This window comes from Eretmochelys imbricata, chromosome 4, assembly GCF_965152235.1.
Source record: "Eretmochelys imbricata isolate rEreImb1 chromosome 4, rEreImb1.hap1, whole genome shotgun sequence".
Taxonomy (NCBI): domain Eukaryota; kingdom Metazoa; phylum Chordata; order Testudines; family Cheloniidae; genus Eretmochelys; species Eretmochelys imbricata.
In genome coordinates this window covers 62,588,262-62,604,222 of record NC_135575.1, presented here as the reverse complement: position 1 = coordinate 62,604,222, position 15,961 = coordinate 62,588,262, and the positions used below count along the sequence as shown (strand labels likewise).

The window sequence follows — 15,961 nt, the reverse complement described above, 5'->3', positions numbered from 1 at the left end:
GAATCCACCACGACTCTTAAATTGTTGCAATGATTAGATATTCTCACATTAAGAATTTACATCTTATTCCCCCTATGCTTCTACAACAGGAATTTAATCATCTATGAAGTTCTATAAGATTGTACACACACAAAAAATAGAAAATTTATGATTGCTTATTAAATTCCATAGTTCTTTTTCGTAAAAGGAGAGAACTCTCCCTCCTTGAAGACAGCGCTATCAAAGAACTCCACCCAGCCAGAACTGCAACTAGATTGACTGAAAGACTATCAGAACAAACCAAATCATTTGCTGTTTCCTTGTCTGCTACTTATCAATGATATATAAAACCTAGAAGGTCTATTCATGTATTCTGAATGAATAGGTTTCCAATAGCAACGTTTGCAATGGAACTGTCAGACACTCAGTTCGGGGGAGGGGGGGAAGAAGGGGGGAAGAGAGTCTAAATGATGCTGCTTCAGAGATAGCATTACACATGGGTAAACTTCCAGCAACCAGATACTATGCCTGCCTACCTCCATAGGAATAAAATGAGGAATTCAATCCAGTAACAGCAGCAACTCCAAAATTAGTCTGTCTCAGAACACATAAGTAAATTAATCATCCTCAACATACAGAAACCTAGTACACTTGTGTAAAAATCTCACTTTTGCATTTCTCTCTCTCCCACTCTTGTAATCAGTTTGGTGCCACTGTTTAAAATATAGAGCAAGCATCTTCATTTACTACAGCATGCAGCATCATAAAGAACAAATAGGGTGCCAGAACAGAAGGAGTGACCTAATAGTAGTCACCAGGCATAATACTGAGCAAACGAACATTTCAGACCTACCCATCTTTGTAGATAAATAGCTTAATCAGAGCAGTGCTGCGTATAAGATCCTTTCTGGGATGGAGCTGCAGTTCCTCAGTAATCCAAACGAGCAAAACATTATTCTGGTAATATTTCAACTTTAAGAGCCTCAAGCATGAAACTGTTTAAGAATCCCTGACAGCACAGTCATTATTAGAGGCACAGCATATTTTTTGTTCTAGGTGGTGATGCTCCATTCCACGTAGAAGACAGGTGTGCAGAAAAATGGAAGAAATAAGAGGAGGCCCAGTGAAGTCATCATGAATTTTTTTTCCTCCCTTGGTTATTAACAAGTGGGAGACCCCTTCACGGTTCAAACCAATCAATCTTTATTTAGCATATCTTTCTCTCACTCAGCCTGTGTTGAAAGACTGCAGCAAACTGTGCAAGGGATTGTGGGATAGGGATGCAGCAGAGAGCTGCAATGAGATTCGCTGGGGTTTTTTTTTTTTTTTTTTTTTCCTCTCTCTCTCCCCTTCCCTAGTCAGCAATCAGCTGTTTCAAGGCTCAGGCAGAGCCATTGAATTTGGTCACCAGAATGTTATTACAAGATTAGCAGGCAGAGACAGCTACCACCATGCATCTGGTGTGCTAATGCAGCTAAGAAATACATATGCAAATATCACTCAGATCAGAATAAGGATTTAATTTAGAGAGGGAGTGTGAATATTACAGAACATCAATTATCAGGACAGTCACTGCAGATAGAATGAAAGCACATTTATAAAGAAGATAAAAGCTTAAAGACTAATGCACTTCACTCTGATTTTCCAGGCTTTAGAGCCGTATTAAAAATATATCTTCCTTACCCCAACTTTAAGATACGAGAGAAAAGTGTTGTGTGATTTCCCAGATGTATAAAGAACAAGAGAGTTTCTTAACAAAAAACAAACAAAACACACATCAAAATTGTACTTCTGGCACAAACCAACAGAAATTTCATGTGCCACAAACTGGGTATTTCATCTCACTCAGACACAATTATTCTCCTCATTATCATCTTAACAGCGAACAATGAAATCACAGCTGACAGTCTGCTGAGGGGTTTGTATTTTTTTTCCAATCACTCATGAAGAGTTGTGTCTCATCCCTTATTCCATTTACCTGTTAAAAACAAAAACAAAAAAAACCCACCACACCCTTTAAAAAAAACTTGTTTTCAGTTTTATGTCCTCAGGTGTGCAAAACAGGTCATTGATCCCATCAGAAGGATGTTGAGTACACAGAAACAACTGAAGTCAAGCAAAATAAAATTAGCATGGTCCTCTTATATAACAGCCATGATCTTTTTGCATACAAAGTAGTATTTGCTTTTCCCCCTTATGCTTTCGGGGACAAAAAAAGTAGAAATAGCATAATTTTTCTTGAAATGAGACATTCCAAATAATTGTTTTGACCTTATCAAAAAGTGTTTCATTTCAACTTTATAGTTTAGACTTATCACATAAATTATAGTATCACAATATAAAAGTCAAAGATAGTCTAAATGAGTAAATGAAATATTTCAACCTTATAGAAATTAAATATTTGATAATTTCCTGTAAAAAATGTAGACAAAATCTATTTATTCCTACAGAATGCTTTGATTTTGTAGAATCAGCATTTTACAATAGAAAAGTGTTTCATCAGAAAACTTTTGACCACCTCTAGATCTAAGTTTTATCTTGACAAAATACTTTGAAATAAAGATACAGTTATAAAGTGCTCCAGATATTATTTAAACTACAGTTAATTTATGTTAGCCACACGGGGTTTTGAACACAGCAAGATTCCAACATGGTTTCCCTGGCCAACATAGATGGGGCTGAAGCATGTTGTAAACCAGCTTATGAAGGGCCAGGGTTTTCAGCCCCTGGTATCAAATATGGCTCCTTCACTTCCCGCATCCAATGTTGAACTATGATTGAATCAGTTACATTTTTCAGTTTCAGCAGAATTCCTTATTCCCACACTAAGGAAATCCTGGGGACACTGTTTCTGCCAGTTGAACAAAAAGCACATTTGAAACAAAAAGCATGTAAAAATTCGTAACTAGCGCTCCCTGAGCTGAAACAGAAACATTCAGTCATATACATGCACACAAGTATCATTTAGCTACCTGTCGTCACTTAGTTACTACTACAAGATTTATATGTACTGATATCGCCAGTATAAATACAGCTATTTACAACGTGCAGTAATGACTATGCACCCCTGGAATCACAGCTGATACCACAACATACTGCATGGCTGAAGGAGGAGATTGCAAGAGAGTCACTGGGGTAATAATCACTCTCACTAGGAGCTATTAATGTGTCACCAACTCAAAATGAGAGTGTGTGTTAAAGTTCAGTTCTCTTATAATTCCCAGAAGCTGCCAGCCAGCAATGATTTTACATTCTACAAATAATTCGTCTTTGAAAAAATTAAAATGTGGGGACAGTACCGATGCAAGTGAAACAGAGCATGGCTGCAGCACTTTCCTTGACGCTTTTATTCTTGCATGTTTAATGTTTGACATGTAGGTTTCTTTTCCCTAGTGGAGAGGAAATGGATTTACAGTTCATTGAACAACCCTGCTGCCCAGCACACCAATTACTAGCAGGCTGCTTCAAATAGTTTTTTTTCCAATAAAATACTCTCCCTTGGGGACTTCCTGCACCCTCCTTTTGTGCTGTGCAGTTAGTGAAATTAGTTCTGAATAGCAAAATGCCACCTTCACTGTGTGAGGGAGGGGAAAATCCCCACTCTGCTATTACAACAAAAAGTGTCTGCTGTTATTTACTATTCTCCTTCTCTACTCCCTGCCCCCCACCCCTAAAACTCTCAATTCTTGTTCCCACTCCTGGAGATCCTATGAGCAAAAGAAAAAGAAAAAAAGAACAAACAAACAAACAATGCTATCTGTCAAATCGAAGTGGGTCTAAATTTCTTCACTAATAATGTGAGTATGTATGAAAATACTCCGGATTCAGATTAGCTGATATTGTTCAACATTTATTGTTACACATGCCTTCAAAAGAGACCAACAAATGCTTTGTAAGTGGGTTGAAATGTTGGCTCAATTTACTGTAGCTTCTATAAGCACCTCTGCTGAAATGATCTTTTCTACAGCAATGGGAGTTAGGCACCCAGTGGGATTTTCAAAAGTGCCTAGGCACCTAAATACCTTTGAAATCTGTCCCTTTAGGACCTGCTTTTCAAAGGTGCTGAGCACCTGCAAGTTGAAGTAAGTGGGAGATGTAAATACTCAGTTCTTCTGAAGATGGTCCCCACAGAGAGGATTAAACCTTTTAAAGAATCTACCTTCAGTCTTTCTGTAAACATCCCTCCTTATCCTCCCATCCCTATATACAAGCATACACCTGTGCCCCATTACTGTACCAGCCAAGGTGGGATTTGTCCTTAGTTTTTCAGTTCTTCTTTCAGAAAGGGTGTAACATATTAAATTAATATTAGAGGGTTAGTCAAAGGTTCTTTATCAACCAAGACCACGCATTGCTCCTCACCCTGCTTCAATTCCTATTTATTTTGATTGGATTTTGTTGGACAAACATACCATTCAGCAAGATCCAGTGTAGCATCCACTAATCACTACTTGTCATATGATCTCTGAACAAATTGAACTCATCAATACCTGCTAGTCCCTCCAGGATTGCCTCTTGCAACCATAATTACCTTCCAGCTGTCAAAAACTGATCTAACATATGTCATAATCTAATTTACTTTTTAAAAAAGTATAAAAGCATCCCATTAAGTCCAAAGCAGATAATTTTACCTCTAAAATACTTTCCAATTATTGAAGTGATCTTGTGACTGGTTGAATCTGCTATTTTGTTGGATTTTATAAAGTTCGTTTCACACAGTCAATATACTTGCTTAGCACTGTAGAAGAGATAAAGATATTCAAGGCCCCAAATTGTTTATAGTCTAAAAAGGGATTATAGCATTATTTCTGAGTGACGTTGCTCATTTGAAACTGGAACACATGCATTTAACCTCCCTATGGTTGCCAAGCCTCCAGGATTGTCCTGGAGTCTCCAGGAAATTAAAGGTCAATCTCTAATTAAAGATTATGCCAGGTGATGAAACCTCCAGGAACAAGTCCAAGCAAAACTGACAACCCTACACCTCCTCCTGATGTCATATTGCATGATAGGGAGGTTCTATGCTGTCCAAGCAGAAGTCATGCTCTTAGAGTGGTACAGCAGGATTTGCAGGTGTGCAGATTTTAAATTCTGTCTGAAGATACTTCAGAAAGCTTTTTCCATGCATTCAAATGCACACAGAAAAGGATGTTCAAAACAAACAGGAATTTGACATCAACATACCAAAACAACAAAAAAAGGCAAATATGTTCATTAATGCTAAGAGTTCATCTGCAATTACTTAGTGTCAATGTACTTCATGAACCACTCTATTTAAAGTCATTTATTTACTACTTGTAATCTCTTCATTAGGTGTCATGTTATTTTGTCACATTAGTCACAGAGAGGAGATTCCAATGAAAAAACAAAAAAACACACAAAAAACCCCACACATGAGAATTAGAACTACAGTATTTGAGAACCCAGTATACCAGACACACAGTTCTCTGGCAGCGTAGACAGGATGGAACCATATGTTCAATTATGCTACAGCTCTGCAAAATCCAAAGCTGAAGCATTTCATGGGCCCAGCTACACAATGGAGTCTTGTTTATAGTAGGGGCTTTTAGCAAAGAAAAAAAATATCCCTAATCATGCTAGCATTGATTCAACAGTTCCAATGGCAGTCACAGAAAAACATCTGTAAGAGCATGTCTATTAGACCTACTTTTGAACTTCCCCAAAGGGAATATTCTGAGAAACTAAACATTCCTTAGGGTGGAAGTATCTAAAACAGAACCCATTTTTAAGCCATGTTCGGGGACTGCTGTATGCTGTTAGTAGGTAGTCTAAAATAGTGGTAATTGTAATGTAGATGGGAGAGAAGAAAAATAGATAAAGCAGCCTTGCATATTCCATAACAATAAAAATAGACTCTTTGGCCCAGATTTTAAAAAGGTATTTAGGCATTGTGACGCTCATCACTGCAACATTTACTGATCTAGGAGCCTAAATCTCATTTTCAAAAGTGATTTAGGCACTTAGGAGCCTAAATTCCATTGGGATTTAGGGTCCTAAATGCCTACATAACTTTTGGAAATGAGACTTAGCATATATCTACATTACAGCCACTACAGTGTTGCCACTGTATTGCCCTAATATAGATGTTTCCTTCATCGACGGAAGGGGTTTTTCCATCAATGGCATTAATCCACCTATCCAAAAGGTGGAGAGTAGGCTAACAGAAGAATTCTTCTGTCCATCTACCTACGTCTACACTGGAAGTGAGGTTGATCCAACTATAGCCATCAGGGCATGCACTTTTTCATAGCACTGAGCGACATACCTTGGTCGATCTAATTTTTAAAGTATAGACCAGGCTCTTCAGGTGTTGCAACGATGAACACCATAAAGACTAAATACCTTTAAAAATCAAGGCCTTAAACCTTTGAAAGCAAAGTGTCAATTAAGCTACATTAAATGTTAATGGGTCAGAGATGGTCTCTCCAGTCTAAAACACTGAATCAAAAGTTAGACTTGAACAACAGGTGGCTGGTTCAAAGTACTAGAAAAATAAAGGAAACTGACTAGTGGCTGGTCTACACTAAAAAGTTATAGCAGCGTGGCGACATCTCTCGGGGTGGGAATTCTTCCATTGACCTAGCTACCAACTCTTGGGGAGGTGGAGTTATCTACGACGATTGGAGAACCCCTTCTGTCACAACAGTGTCTACAATGAAGCACTGCTGCAGCGTTTTAAGAGTAGACATAGCCTTGCTTTAACAACAGATTATCCTAAGTGGCAGAAGACCTCGTCACCCCACTGGAAAAGTGTAGAGAAAACAAGCCACAATACACTGAAAGAAATGTGACTCACAGCAAGATACAATAAATGGAAGTTAAAAATATAAAAAACAAACAGAAACCGGGGAAGCGAATCACCCCTCCTTGTGTGCAGCCTGAGTAAACACACTGTGCCAGAAATACAGCAAGGATGCAGGGCAGAATCCACCTTCCATCTAGTGGGCAGGCTGGATTTCAGCATAACCCCTCTGCAGCAGCTAGTCCAGCCCAAAAGATGAAATAGTGGCTGCTGTCCCCCCATATCTTTATGTGAGCTTTTGCCACCGAATCACCCAGTTCCCTCCTCCACAGTCCAGCGCCAGCGGCATCCTCCATGCCTGCCAATTCAGCACAGTCTCCTTCAAAAGTGCACAAAAATACCCCATATACCTTTCTTCTATGTGTGCCCATAAAGGGTCATTGTGGAGTCAAGTGGCACAGAAAGGTTTGGCCAGGCCCTCTATGCTGGATCAACTTTCACTGTAAACACACTAACGCATCCTGTGAGCATATGCACGGACATGTACGTGTGTAACCTGGGGGTGTTATATTGAGGAATAAACTCTGTCAGAGTAACCTTGGGAATGAAAATTACTAATGGCTTTTAAGAGAACTGGACACCCAGGACCTGCTTCCAATGGATAAAAACAGCCACAACTCTCACTTAAAAATCACTGAGTTTTGAATACTTAGCAGATGTCAGGATCAGAGACTATATCCTCACCCACCACATTCACCAAGTTCATTCTACACCTCTACCCTGATATAACACGACCCAATATAATGCGGGTTTGCATACAATGTGGTAAAGCTCCAACATGCTGCTCTGAGCAGCGTGTTAAGGGTGTCGGGCCGGGCCAGGGCTGAGGGGTTGGATAAGGGGTAGAGGGTCTTGGGGGTGGTCAGGGGCTCCCTCCCCCCCCAGGGTCTGGGCCTCACTTTTGGGGGCCCCGCAGTTCTAGAGTGGCCCGGCGGATTAGCGGTGGGCCGGGAGCAGCCCACTCCACTGCCCTCACCCCAGCCCCGTCACTGGGGGGGGAGGGGGCTTGAAGGAAGGGATCCCCTCAGCCCCCCCACACACACTTACCAGCAGCGGCGGAAGCGGAGCAACCTGGCCCCAGCCTGCTCCACTCCGCCAGCTCCCAGCCACGGAGCTCCGCTTCCCACCACAGGTGAGTGTGGGACTTTTCCCCAAACACCCCCCTCCCCCAGTCGGAGGGATCAGGGGACAGGGAGCAGGGGGGTTGGGGTCCTGGGGGTGATTAGGGACGGGGGTCTCTGGAGGGGGTGGTCAGGGAACAAGGAAGGGGGGGGCCAAAGCAAGTTTGATATAACGCTGTCTCACCTATAATGCAGTGAAATTTTTTTTGTCTCCCGAGGACTGTGTTATATCAGGGTAGAGGTGTATTTGATTTAATATTATCCATCTTCAGCACATCCAAAGCGGGAAACACATAAGAATTTAATTTTGTCCAGCTCAACAGGCCTTTCTAGGCAAGCAGGGGTGTTTTATTTTATTCCCTTTCCTTTCCTGTTTATTATGGGGAAAGGCTGACACTTCATTAACCAGAACAATAGATCAGAACAAGTGTTTCCCATAACTTATGAAGTACCAGCTTCACCTGCAGAAATGCATAAATTCCCAAAGCTCATTTATAAAATTAATGGCCAGCCTGCCTCACTATGGCCATATTAGTATGCTGGTTGCTTGTCTGCGAACCCAAGATCCTGTGTGGCACTGAACTCACAGACAACTAAAGTTAGATCCTCTCTGTCTCTGGGCCAATCACAAGCAAAAGCATAGACATGGTCAGATACTGACATGGGACAGATCTCACATAAGAATTACACATTTTCAAGTGCATCTGACTTCCAAGCAGACATTACTTATGAGTATTGATTGGAGTGAGGAAAAATAAGGGGGAAAAAATCCCTGACTGTATATGGCCTATGGTATGAATATGATTCCTTAGAAATAAACAATCTTCTATTACATATCAACTCACTTTGAGGTTCTGTATTATGCAGAAAATCACGTTATCCTTGCTAATGACTGTGGGACCCATTGCTAAAGATTAAATTTTGTGAATGAGTGAGGAATTTTTTTTAAAAAAAAGACTCAAAAAAACCAATGATAGTGCATGTCAAACTGTATATTGAACATTTCATTTCACAATCAGTTTGGCTCTAATTTCAGATAGTTCATAGCACAATAGCAAATCTACTAGAATATATTTGATAAAAATAATGAACACTACAAAACTTCAGCTCTTTGCTACAAAATCTGTTGCGAAGTGGAGAAAGATTACTGATTTCCATGTGTGTGCATGATGGATGAGTTTTGCAAAGTAGAAGAATACAAATTACTGAGGCTCTACTATATAGGTGCAGTTACTTAGATTCTAAATAGCAAATGAGGTTTGTGGCTAAAAAAAAATTTAAAAAGCTTTGAGAATTTATGTCTAGTGTGAGCTAATCCAATAAAGATTTTCACCATCACTTCCATCACTGCATGTGGGGATCAGGAGAGAGAGTTGCAAACATTTCACAAGTAATACTTCCATTTCTATCAAACATCACCGTGCCCAGTCCTGCACAAATGTACGCTTCTCTGAGGCAACTTTATCCTAGCTGTGAAACTGCTGAAGGGAAAAGTAAAGTATAGTTCTCCATTCCTGATTTGTCATTACTAAAGGTAGTATTAGTAACCACACTTACTAGAATGTGAATGTCATCATGCTGTTTTCTGTCAGAGCACCTGTAGATTAAACAGTTCTCAAAATACCAAGCTTTGGCACTTAGAGGCACCTGCCATGTATATCTGCACTTTGGGGAGTTTGGTATTCCACAAAGCATGTTAAATTCTCTAACAATAAATACTGTGGCCCAAATTATTCAAGAGGTCAAACAGTGCAGGGGATTAGGTACAGCAAGGAGGAGTACATTAGAGAGACAGACAACTGTACTTTTAAAATCAGGACTTTGGTTTTTGCCAAAATATTTTAAGAGTGGAATGTTTATAATACACCACCATCTTTCTTTATGTCAATTGTATTGCATAATAATCCTAAACATTCACAACTAACTTTGTTCGTTTGTTTTTTGAGTATGCAGACAAAGTCTGGGAGCATACTTGCATATGAATATTTCCATATTACTCACAGATAAGTAGGTCAGAGTAACTCAGCCCAAAGCCACCATTCTTTTCTGCTTAAATCAACTACTATGCAGTGGTACAGCATAATTTCAAGCTTTTGATTAAAAAATTAGTTCCACTAATCCTTGACAGACAATGAAACAAGCACTGTATAAACATTTGCAAAGATTAAAGACTCACACTACATTCTGTTAAATCATCCTGCACATGTCACCTCTTTTGGGTCAACTGACATGTTCAATCACTGAAGGAAAACACTGTCTACAAAGCACACTAGCCAGCAACGACTGTAGCCCTCAGAACTAATTAAAAAGAATGGATTCTTATTCCAAACTTCCAGGATGAAAAGAAACAAATCAAGAAGCACATCTTTTGATATAAAGTAAATAGCTAGATATAGACCCCCCCCCCCCAAAAAAAGAGAGAAAGCCACCCAGAAATAAAGCAATCATATGCATGTTTACGCAGACTAACAACGCTCGGCCAAATAAATCTATACCAAGAAATCAGACAGTTTGCTGAACTTCTATAGTATGTATTTAAAAATGAGCTGAGCTGAAAATAATTCCATCTATTCCATTGTTTACGGTGGATCCTCATTGCAAAATGTGTATAATTTAAAGAACTATGAATTTAAGAAAATATGTACAATTTATCCACTGTCATGTACAATAACTCATCTGACATTATGCCAAGAAAGTGAAAACATCAAGAATGAAAAAGCCCTTTTGCATATAGGCAAAAAGGTAAGAGAAGACTGTGACAAGCATTCCACTCTACTCATTCTTTTAAGAGAAACTGTATTTTTATATTTCCAATTTGTATGAATGACCTCTAATATCGTATGCACCTCTCCTTCATACTCTTTAATCTACCAGACATTATTGTCTTTTAGGGCCCAATTTATTCAAACTGATTTGTTTAGTAATATTTCTAATCACAGATAGCAGCTATTAAATTTTTTTAAAAAAGTTTTTTCCCCCATTTCATTTATAAATCATTTGTTTTCTTCTAATGACCAGAACATATTCCGAAAGTTAGTTATCTAGTAGTTCTTGCTAGCTGATGTTAAACAGTATATAGCAGTTTGTTTGTAAACTAACTTAGTAGTCTAGCTGGCATTTTCGAACCTGGGTTTATTTTTATGTCTGTATTAACTAGATCACCATGTAGAGCAGCAAGTGCCAGAATACATACTGTACATTTTTCACGTCTGAGATTAGTCGCCCTCTTAAATTAGCTGCACTTCATTTAACTTTACTATTGCTAACTAGCACTAAAACAGATACAGCTGATCACTGCTCATCCATCCACCTTTGTATTCATCACATCATCTAGTCTAGGTTTTTAGAACTACAACTCTTCCTTTTTATTTGGCATCCATTCAGGAGTTGTTGCCCCAGCTTCCTGGGTGACCTACTGGTGAACAGGCAAGCTGCCCAGCTCCCCTAGCTGGCTGGATCCCTGTCTCTCAGACATGATATATTCTACTGTGATGTGGCAGGTCATGTTATTTATTTTTATATTTACCTTATTTTTATAATATAACAATTCCCATAAGAAATGACCAGTTACCAAGTCAATCATCAATTACAAACGACCACTAATGACAGTTACCAATGAAGAAACTAAGTACCAATTACCGAACTAATTATAATAGAAATCACTAATTTCAATAGTGATTACTCATTGCCAGCTAAAACTATAAAATTGGTGACTGGCATTCTATTTTATAGATTATAATTGCAAAGTAATTAAATACCAATTTTAAAAATAGAAACATTTAGACAATTGTATTATGTCATGTCATAATATAATATGATATGACATGATTTGCCAGGTCATGACAGAATAGGATTAAAATACTTTGACTTTTATAGTCTATTGCTTTAGAATTTATAATATAACAAAAGGTCAATAACTTTGCAATGGAACAATTTCAACCTTTTTTTTTTGGGGGGGGGATAATATTACAAGTTGGATTGAAAAAGGAATAGTGTTGATGTAACACATTTAGACTCCTGTAAGGCATTAATGACATATTAATTAAAAGACTGGAATGATACAAAATTCACACGGCTCATATTAAGTGTGTAATGGATAGTTCTCAAAATGTAATTGTAAATCAAGAATCATCATTGAGTAGGTATGTTTTTTGTTGGTCCCACATGGATCAGTTCTTGGACCTACGTTATTTAACATTTTTATCAATGATCTGAAAGAAAACATAAAATTGTCTCTGATAAAGCTTCCAGATGACATAAAAATTGAGGGAGTGGTAAATAATGAAGACGACAGGTCACCAATACAGAGTGATCTGGATCACTTGGTAACCTGAGTGCAAGCAAACATAATGTATTTTAATACAGCTAAATGTATATACATCTAGGAACAAAGGACTTGGGCCATACTTACAGGATGGGAAATGCTATCCAGGGAAACAGTGACTCTGAAAAAGATTTGGGGGTTGAGGTGGATGCTCCCAGTGCAACACCATGGTCAAAAAGGCTAATGTGATCCTTGGATGCATAAACAGGGGAATCTCAATTTGGCGTTGACAGGTTATTTTACCTCTGTATCTGGCACTGGTGCAACCACTTCTGGAATACTGTTGCCAGTTTTGCTGCCCACGATTCAAGAAGGATGTTGATACACTGGAGTGGGTAAGAGTGGAGCCATAAGAATGATTAAAGGATTAGAAAAATCTGCCTTACAGCGATAAACTCAAGGAGCTCAATCTATTTAGCTTAAAAAGAGAGAGATAAGAGAGAGACTGTGATCACAGTCTATCAGTACCTACACAAATATTTGCTAATGGACTCTTCAGTCTAGCAGAGAAAGATATACCACCACCCAATGGCTGGAAGTTGAAGCTAGACAAATTCAGACTTGGAAATAAGGCACAAATTTTTAACGGTGAGGGTAATTAATCATTGGAACAATTTACCAAATGTTATGGTTGAGTGTCCATCACTTGCAATTTTTAAATCAAGACTATGTGTGTTTCTAAAAGGCTCTAATTCAAAACGAATTATTCTGGGGAAGTTCTATCGCCTGTTTTATACAGGAGTCAGACTAGACGATCACAATGATCCCTTCTGGCCCTGGAATCTATGAAAATAATTCAATAATCTGAAACAAAATGTTTCTAATTTTTCTTAAAGGAAATTGCAGAATGAAATTCTGCGGGAAATTTTTATTTTTTGTTCCAGTTCATTATGAAACCATTTGAAATTTTAGAATTTCCTGCAGAACAGGATTTCCAGGTACTGACCACCTCTAAGTATATATAACTAGAACCTCAGCATCACAGTTTCATAGCTATATACACCAGTTCACTGATTAAATGCCTCTCCACTCCATGTATGGCTTGTCTAAAATAAACAAAAAGAAAAGGAGTACTTGTGGCACCTTAGAGACTAACAAATTTATTTGAGCATAAGCTTTCGTGAGCTACAGCTCACTTCATTGGATGCTGTAGCTCACAAAAGCTTATGCTAAAATACATTTGTTAGTCTCTAAGGTGCCACAAGTACTCCTTTTCTTTTTGCGAATACAGACTAACACGGCTGCTACTCTGAAACCTAGAATAAACAGGTTGCCTCAACTCTAACTAAAGAAGCATAAGTAAACATTGTTAATTCAACATATTAAGTATTACATGATAAAAATTAAAGCACATGGAAGGCTTTAAATAGGATACCATCCACTTTTATGTGTTAGAAATTTGTATTTAGCTGACCTATTTTCCCTTCATTATACATCATTTTTCTTAGAATCCTGAAAGTGAACTTTCATTCCTTTTTTATTTTTCTTCCCTTTAGCAAACATCGATCTTATTCCAGTGATTCTATAGAACAAACCATCATGTCTTCATGTTTCTTGCTTCCTTGTCTATGCATAAGTATCGTTAATAACGCAATAGGAATATGCACATCACTTTGAGATCTAGTAATGAAAAGTGTTTTACAAGAGCTTGGTATTATTAGGACTTTATCTGGAAATAGTACATCTAATTTCTGCTAACGGGCCAGCAAAGCATAAAAAACTAGAATTTAGAGTCCATATGTAGATCCACCAATATTAGTGGTTATTTGCATTTATTATTGAGAGCTGCATGTTCCCTAAAACAAATATTTAAACCAGAAGAACTAATCCCAACCACAAAATAATCATTTTAAAGGTAAATTAAGTTCTGGGCCCTAATTACTCTATGTCCCTTTTTACTGCTCTGAGAAATCTGTATAATTTTGCCGCTGTACATACATAAGCAAATAGTGCTAATCAGCTACATTAATTTCCCAAGGTCAGGCATATTTTATTTTGAAGAACTGATATACTTGGTAAATGATTACGTACAGTCCTTTTAAATTAGGCTCAAGGACAAATCCTAATTTACCATACCAAGCATTTGTTTTTGTGCAAATAGTCCATGTGTTGAGCCATAATACAGCATGTTTACACAAAACAGTGTATGTTTGAAGTCCCATGCAGCTGGACAAATTTCAGCTTTCATATGGGAACACATGACACTGTTCTCAGAGTTAGGACACCCTGAACTTAGGTAGTTCATTTTACTCATTATTTCCCACGAAGGAATCAGTAATAACAGAAATATATTTACATAAACTGCTGAGTCATAAATTTGTTATGAATTAGCAACATTTCATCATCAGGCAAGGACATACCCAGTATGTCTCTGCGATAATTTTAAGCACTGATCATCTAGAACAATCCCATCTTCTTCAAGCTAAAAATCAGATCACTAGATTAGGACTATTCCTCCTGCCCCTATATCTGGAATATCCCCAGACAGCTTGGCCAGGTTCACCCCAGTAAGACCAAAACCTACAACCCATTTTTCCTACCAGATCTGCTTGGTAGGCAACCAGACAACCAGGGGTTAAATGGCTGGGAATCAAACAAGATTAAGCCTTAGAAAGGGGAGAGGAGCATTATGGTTTGTTTGTGTCTTTGTTGGTGCCTTCAAAAATTTTAGTACTAAAAAAAGTGAAGCCTTCACTCCAGTCTGCTCAAGTTACTGTTCCCCATCACTGTTGTCTATAAAACCATGCAACCAGCCTGCAAACACATAACTATATAGTGTATTAACTGAACAAGTTAAAAATACATGCACAAAAACTACAGCAAGTGCTGTTTAGAGCAGAAAAATTAGTAATTTTTTGGCATTTAAGAATTTGATTTTCCAAGTTATGCTCACGCAGCTGTGCGCAGCAAAATTCACACAGCATTCACAGCTAGGCAACATGCACAAATGGCTAGTACACCAGAAAGTCAGGCCCTAACTGAAAACTGTTTAATGTCAAAAAGAAAAGGAGGACTTGTGGCACCTTAGAGACTAACCAATTTAGCTCACAAAAGCTTATGCTCAAATAAATTGGTTAGTCTCTAAGGTGCCACAAGTCCTCCTTTTCTTTTTGCGAATACAGACTAACATGGCTACTACTCTGAAACCTGTTTAATGTCAGTTAACTATAAGCTATCTGAATTTCACTGAATGCAATATGGTTGGTTCATGGAAAAGAATTTCCATTTAAAAAAAGTTGATATTTAGAACAAAACTATTTATCCACCACCAATACTCATCAGTAAATGAGTGCAGGACACATAGATATAGCATCAAATATCACGGTTTAAAAATTCCATTTAGAAACAGCTGTGAGGACCACCCGTAACATAGGCCAGAACCAGACAGAAGAATGCAGGGGGTTTTGTCATAAACCCCAAGCTTGCTGAAGTTGATTAAAAGGTTTGCTGGGGTTCAATGAACACTTCAGGGGGTTTGGACTAGGCCTGAATCAAACAATTTTTTTTTGGCCAATCATCCATATGCTCCCGGAAAACAGGACCTGCCATTCTTTTTATCTTTAGCTGTCCTCTAGCTTTGTGCATGAATTCAGACGGATGTCTACTCCAGCATCTCCCAAATGTATTCAGCAATAGCTGGATGTTCTCTTCTCAGCGTTCCCAACCCCAGGAATTTAAAAAACAAAAACAAAAAGACAACAACATGAATTAGTC

The 15,961-nt window shown here is 38.3% G+C and overlaps 1 protein-coding gene across 11 annotated transcripts in view; it reads right to left on the bottom strand.

Annotated features, from left to right (window-relative positions):
- TRIM2 (tripartite motif containing 2) overlaps positions 1-15,961 on the bottom strand; it is a 92,577-nt gene that overhangs the window by 62,460 nt on the left and 14,156 nt on the right. For 2 of the 11 annotated variants that reach the window (XM_077815385.1, XM_077815386.1), the window contains exon 2: positions 12,491-12,573. The exons of 7 other annotated variants lie outside the window; for them this stretch is intronic. The gene's annotated coding sequence lies outside the window, so the exon portion shown is untranslated. Of the gene's footprint in view, positions 1-832; positions 1,355-12,490; positions 12,574-15,961 lie in introns of those variants that run through there. 2 more of the 11 variants (XM_077815389.1, XM_077815391.1) reach the window with 1 other exon arrangement.